Source organism: Piliocolobus tephrosceles, chromosome 14 (genome assembly GCF_002776525.5).
Source record: "Piliocolobus tephrosceles isolate RC106 chromosome 14, ASM277652v3, whole genome shotgun sequence".
NCBI classification, from domain to species: Eukaryota; Metazoa; Chordata; class Mammalia; order Primates; family Cercopithecidae; genus Piliocolobus; species Piliocolobus tephrosceles.
In genome coordinates this window covers 54,512,094-54,519,829 of record NC_045447.1, presented here as the reverse complement: position 1 = coordinate 54,519,829, position 7,736 = coordinate 54,512,094, and positions in this window count along the sequence as shown.

Below are 7,736 nucleotides of genomic sequence, written 5' to 3'. Positions count from 1 at the left end.
TTTTTTTTTTTTTTTTTTTTTTAATTTTTGAGATAGGGTCTTGCTGTATCACCTAGGCCACAGTGCCATGGTGTGATCACTGCTCACTGCAGCCTCGATCTGCCAGGCTCAAACGATCCTTCCACCTCAGCCTCTTCAGTAGCTGAGACTACAGGTGTACACAACCACACCAAGCTGATTTTTAAATATTTTGTAGAGACAGGATCTCCGTATGTTGCCCAGGCTGGTCTTGACCTCCTGAGCTCTAGCGATCCTCCCCGCTCTGCCTCCCAAAGTACTGGGGTTAAAGACACGAGCCATCATAGCAGAGCCTGCCTGCCCTACTTTGAAAATTATTGGTCTGTAACATATACCTCAGTTTATCCTCTGAACTAAAATAAATTGGTCTTTCTCAATGATCACCTTATAGGAAATAAAACTCGAAAGTCCTTAAAGATAACATAGTTCCAAAATGATGAAGGAAAAACTGTAAAAGACATTTTTGAGTCCAAAATTATAGGATTTGATAACCATTTAAATATAAGAACCATTAGAGAAGATGTTCAGAATGTGTATTAGTCCATTTTCACACTGCTAATAAAGACATACCTGAGACTGGAAAGAAAAACAGTTTTTAAATGGATTTACAATTCCACACAGCTGGGGAGACCTCACCATCACGGTGGAAGGCAAGGAGGAGCAAGTTACGTGTTACATGGATGGTGGTAGGCAAAAAGAAAGAGTTTGTGCAGGAGAACGCCTCTTTTCAAAACCATCAGGTCTCCTTATTCACTATGCGAGATCAGCATGAGAAAGAGCCGCCCCCATGATTCAATTACCTTCTACTGAGTCCCTCCTGTGACACATGGGAATTGTGGGATTTACAATTCAAGATGAGATTTGGGTGGGGACACTGTCAAACCATATCACAATGACTTCTAGGTTTTGATTTATCTTCAGTCATTAGGCAAATGCTGAGTATTTAAGTTATTGACTACAAGAGATGGGATACCTAAGTTTAATGTTATATGAATATTAATTTGAAACCCTTTCCATAGGCTTATTGGCTCTGCAGTTATTCTCTAATATAAAAGATTTGTTAAGTCTTTTGTCTTTTTCTGTATGGGGATGACTTTCTATTTTTTTATTTGACTTACACTAGTTCTCAACATTTCTAGATATTAGATGTTTACCCATTTTATATTTTTCAATTATATTCATCCAGTTCACATTCCACTCAATTTGTGCTGGCTTTTGAGAACATATTTTTATTGGTTGAATACATAATCTCTTGGTTTCAGGTATGTGTTGTTTAAGGAAAGTTTTATCATTATGGATCATAAAGATATTCTCCCATATTGTTTCCTAGAATTTTATCAAACATTATCTTTCAAATTTAAGACTTTCACCTAAGTTAAAAAGTATGTATTTGATGTGAGGTAAAGGGCAAAAATAATTTTTTTTCCATAGGGATAATCTATTTTTATAGCACTTCTATTGACAAGTTCATCTTGATTCCAGTAAACCTCAAAGGCAATTCTTTCATAAATTAAGTTTTCAAATATATGTGGGCATAGTTCTGAGTTCTCCATCCCATTCCTCTGGTCTTCTCACCTAGCCCTGCACCAAAAGATACTAAATGGTTATAAATATGTTATAATAAGACACATCTCAGAAATACTTTTTTCTTCTATAGATTCTAATTTTTTTGGAAGTCATTTTTATGTACCTTTCCTGTCAGTGTCTCTACCTACCAAAGAACATCCACTATCCTGATTTCTCATATCATAGGTAAGTGTTAACTGTTTTGTACTCTATAAATTGAATAACACAGTATTTTTTGTGTGTCTGGCTTCTTTTCTTTATGTGTGTGAGACACCTGTATTTTGGTGTGTCATTGTAGTGTTCATTCTCATTGCTATATAATATTTCATTTTGACTCATATTAAGAAAATTCCCTAACTCAGACTGGCTTAACCAATAAGAAAATACATTTTCTCACATAGCTGGAAGCCCAAAAGTAGAACAAACACCAGACACAAACAAAGGTGCAATGATGTTTTTAAGAAAAAAGTTTTCTTCCATCTCCCCATGCTACCATTCCTAAGATCCTATGAAAGCTGCCAGGGCACTACTGAGTTCAGCAACAGAGAGGGAGAACTTCTCTCTTAACCAAAGAACATACAATTGTCCTCCAGCACCCATGGGATTGGTTGCAGGACCTCCCCACCCTCATGCCAGGATACCAAAACCTGCAGATGCTCAAGTGTCTTATATAAAATGCCATAGTTTTTGAATGTAACCTACACACATCCTCCTGTGTAATTTAAATCATCTCTAAATTACTTATAATACCTAATACAATATAAATGGTAAGTAAATAGTTATTATACTGTATTTCTATTTGTATTATTTTTATTGTTGTATTGTTATTTTTTATTTTTTCCATATATTCAATTTGTCATTTTTTAAATTCGTGGATGTACAACCAGATAAAGAGGGCCTACTTGTACATTGCTGTCTTTAGTCAACTTGAGCCAAGTTTGTAAAGAAATACATTTCCACCAAATAAGTAGGCAAATTTTGAAAGATCTACTCTGTGCCTCCCAAAATAATCAATCTATCTTAAAAAGCCCCACGTGTGATATTTACCAAAATACATACTCCATTACTATTTAAACTGTTCTGTAACAAAAGTGAAAAAAAAAACACTTTTATGGAATAAGTATATAACCACAGTTATGATAAAGACTACAAAATTAGGAAATAACAGAGCAGTCACATCATTCTTAATAGAGAAAGCAAGAAACATTCCTATTAATGTCAGAAACATTTTTGGTTATTCACCACCATTACTTAACTTTATTTTTTTCTGGACGTGTTAGCCAGTGAAATTGAAAATGAGAATCATAAGATCACAGAAGAAAAAAGTCTAAAAATTGGAAAAAAATAAAGTAAAACATTTATACTGGAAAAAGTTATAATTTTAGGCCTGAAAAAACTTAAATATAACTTTTAAAATTAGCTTAAACAATAAGATAATTCAGCAATTTAGCTGAATGTAAATCTTTAAAATAGTTTTCTTCTATAGTGCTAAATTGAAACAATGAATCAGAAGGTATAATATAGAAAAGATACCATTTGTATTAGCAACAAGAAAGCTAGAATATTTAGTAATAAAATTAATTAAAATGCTCACAATCCATATGAAGAAAATTTCACAAGCTTGTGAGTGAGAAAGAAAAGAAGATTTGAACAAATACAGAGACATAACCTGTTTTTGGATGGATACATTCACTATTGTCGATATCAGTTATCTCTAAAACCTTACATTTAATTGCATCCAGATTAAAATATCAACAACACATGTTGGAGTTGTTTGTTTGAGGAAGGGTTTTACTCTGTCACCCAGGCTGGAGTGCAGTGGTGCCATCACAGCTCACTGCAGCCTCAGCCTCCCAGGCTCAAACAATCCTCCCACCTCAGCCTCCTGAATAGCTAAGACCACAGGTGCATACCATCGTGCCCAGTTAATTTTTAATTTTTTTTTGTAGAGACAGTGTCTCCCTATGTTGCCCAGGCTGGTCTCAAACTCCCAGGCTCAAGCAATGCTCTTGCTTTGGCCTCTCAAAGCATTGAGATTATAGGCATACACCACCGCACTCAGCCTAAGACATCTTGTTTTAGAATATTGTAAAGCTTTCATCTAAAAACATGCAAAATTAAGATAATTTTTACTCACAAAGAGTACTGAGGGGCATTAACATTACTATAGACTGAAATATTTTATAAAGTTATAGTGATTAAGCAATATGGTACAGCTATATGAATAGATTCATAGAACAAAATAAGTAATAATAAACAGAAATAATAAACAATTATACCCAGAAGATTAATATATGATTAAGGTAACATTACATTTTATTAAGGAAAGGATAACTTAATCAATGATGATCAACAGATATCCTTTTGATATAAAAATACATTTGGATCTCTATACCAAAATTAACATCAAAATAATTCCAGATAAATTAGATAAAGATATATACATATAGTGTATATGTAACTATTACATAAATCCACAAATAATAAAGGACTGAAAATGTGACCACATTGACATTTATAGATTAAAAGCAGCATAAATTCAGAAGATTTCAGAAACAAATACTTACATACCACTCCTACAAAAAAATAAGTTCACATTAAAGGAAATATAAATTTCCTTAAGTATTATCTACATGAATCTCAACCTCTAAAATTTTACCAAATGGTGATCCTAGCTTAATCTCAGTTGTAATAGGAGACATGTAAGTTAAAACTTACAATGTGATTAAGTTTTCCATCTGTCATATAGGCAAAATGAACATTTGGTACTACACCATGTGGTAAGAATATCGGAAAACAGGCATCTCAAAGATTTTGGGTGAAATGTAATTGGTACACACTTTGCAGAGAGCAGTTTGGTAGTCTCTTTTGCATTAAAAATCTGCAAGCTTTCAAAAATAAAAACACATTTATATAAATTTATTAAGAGACATTTGTATAAATATGAAATAAGAAACATACACATATATTTAATGTAGCATTACTATTAAGAGCAAAAGCTAGTCTGAACCAATAAGAGGAATGAAGTACTTAGGAAGGTCTTGATTTGGAATGATGTCCAAGTAATATTTTCTGCTCATGGGTGTGTGGGGAATCTACACAGTGTGTATAAATTCTTGTGTGTGTTTGCACATGAGCATTCGTATTCATGCATGCACACATACACAAACACATAGAATTTTTAAAAGAATATATAAGATAGTGGTATCGATAGTCCCAGCTGTCTGACTTGGACAACTGCAGATATCTTAGTTCTGGCCACCATCCAAGAACATTAGTTTACAGTGCTGGTTTAAAGATATGGGGAGATAGATTTTAATATTTTCTTAGTTTAGCCATATAAGATAGTGTAACTGTATTGCATATTGTTGGTATCATAATGGGAAAATTAAGATAGTATTTCAATGAACATATTTTGGAGTAAAGAAAACCCTAGTACATTTGTTCAGCATCATGTTATGCAGTGGACTAAGTGTTTATGTCGCCAACAAAGTTCATATGTTGAAACTCTATTCCCAATGTGATGGTATTTGGAGGTGTAGCCCCTAGGAGATAATTAGGTCATAAGACTAGAGCCCTAAGAATGAGATTAGTGACCAAATATGGAAAGAGGAGACCAGAGCTCTCTGTTTCAGACATTTGAGGTTAAAATAAGTCAGCAGTCTGCAACCCGGAAGAGGGCCCTCACTGGAACCCTAGTCTACTGGCATGCTCATCTCATACTTCCAGCCTCCAAAACAGTGAGAAATAAATTTCTCTTGTTTATAAGCCACCTATTTTATGATATTTTGTTATAGCAGTCCCATCTAATTAAGATATCCTATTTTGTTGTCCTATTTTATCTCCTTCCGGTTTTGAACCAGCTGTCTTCAACTCTTTGTTTCTGTGCTCATTCTATTTCTAAGCACATCCCTTCTTTTTTTGTATGTTATTTTAAACAACATACTTAGAAATGTGAGGAATCAGCAAAGGACATATTAATAGAACTTAGTATCATTAACATTAATATGTGATCATTGCAATTTATTTAAAATATTGAAAATTTTTAAATATAATAGGATTATAATAGTATTCTACTATCCACCAGTAAAGCTTCCAGAATTTTTGAAGACCAAGTTTAATCTTGGAATTAGTTGAATCCTGAAATGTAGCACAGTGAAAGTTAACACACAGAAATTAGTTATGTTTAAAGAAATTGTAATTAACAGACTGATACTGAGAAGGATAGCACAAATAAATAGGTATAAACTATATTGTTTTATCATACAAGTATATTTAAGTGTATTAATTATACTCTGAAAAACTGAAGCATCCCTACACATGTACATATTCAAGAGGGCAAGTGAAGAGGTCATACATAGCCTTCTCTATAGCACAATATTTAGTAAAATTTAAATTTTGTTTAGGATTGATCAACAAATTGATTTTCAATCACTCACAAGCCAAATATTTACGTTTTAGAGTTAAACGGTTCTATTAGACTTTTAATTATTGAGCATTCACATTCAATTTTGGTTAACTATTCTTAATAAATGAATGAAGAATACTCAACTGGCATGCTATGTAAGATGTGAATTTCTTCAAAGTTGTTGACAAAAAAAGTTTAAAGGATGCTGGGCTAAAACCTGTAAGGTCTGTTTCAGCTATAAAAGTTGTAGAATTGTGGTACATAATAGATAAGAGGAACAAAATTCATTTCCCCTCAAGTTTTTCATTTAGATATACACACATAATAGAATAATGCTTACTACTTATAGGCTCTAAACCCCATACATTTATAATATACAATTTTTACAGATAGCATACTTACAGGGATGTCCTAGACAAAATTTAATAGCTATATTTCCTTACTTATTTTAAATACAAAGCAATATCTGATGTTTTGTATTCATAAGAATAGTGCATAGGTGAATTTAAAAAGTCAGATTTTTTTTCAATCTACAAAGCAATCATATTTTTATTTTTAACTACATTATGTAGTTTCAAAAATACTATACTAAGACATAAAATATTTTAAAATTCTAAATAGATGACAGCCTCCATTTAAGATGGTTGTCCATAAAAATCTGTTCTCCCATTCTTCCGTTATAATGAAATTATAGCTGGACCAAAGATTACACAACTTAATTACATTTTTTAGCCTCCTTTGAAGTTGAATGGTAATGTAATGATGTTGTACTGACAGAACGTGACGGGAGAGATTTATGTCATTTTCAGATCTGGGTATGCTGCCTCCCATTTCTAGTTACTATTCTCATAAACTGAAACCTGGGTATGGTAATCTGTTTCTACCATACAGATGAAGCAAAGGCAAGGCAGAGGCACAACACAAAAGGAGTCTGAGACCACAAATGATCATATAGGCACAGCTTCCTGACATCCTTAAGCACCCTAATTAGAGTATTTTGTTAGAGAAAAAATAGTTGTTTTTTACAGCTACTTAATTGTTGGGTTTCTTTTTATAGCAACAGAGTCTTCACCATAACTAATGACAAAGTCAATAAGTTTAAAATACAATAGAGGTTACATGCTTAAAATGATACAAATTAGAGTTAAAGAAAATACAGAAAAAATGTAAGGTCAAGGAAATTGTGTATCAATTCTAATAGGGGCAAATAATGGATTGGATAAGATAATTAAATGATTTAAGAAAAATGTTAGGCTTTACCCAATTATCAGGAATAAGATTAGCTTACAAAATACCATAATTAAATGACTTTTTAAAGCTTTTTATTATACATTGTCACTTTTACACCAATGGAAAAGGATACTATGCATTAAAAATTCATATATACATACACTACTTGCGTATCTGGTGACACATTAGATACTCAAAAAATAAGTTTATACTAGAAAAAACTAGAATTTTTAATCAATTCATCACTAAATAGAAATATAGGCCGGGCGCGGTGGCTCAAGCCTGTAATCCCAGCACTTTGGGAGGCCGAGACGGGCGGATCACGAGGTCAGGAGATCGAGACCATCCTGGCTAACAGCGTGAAACCCCGTCTCTACTAAAAATACAAAAAAAAAAAACTAGCCGGGCGAGGTGGCGGGCGCCTGTAGTCCCAGCTACTCCGGAGGCTGAGGCAGGAGAATGGCATAAACCCGGGAGGCAGAGCTTGCAGTGAGCTGAGATCCGGCCACTGCAC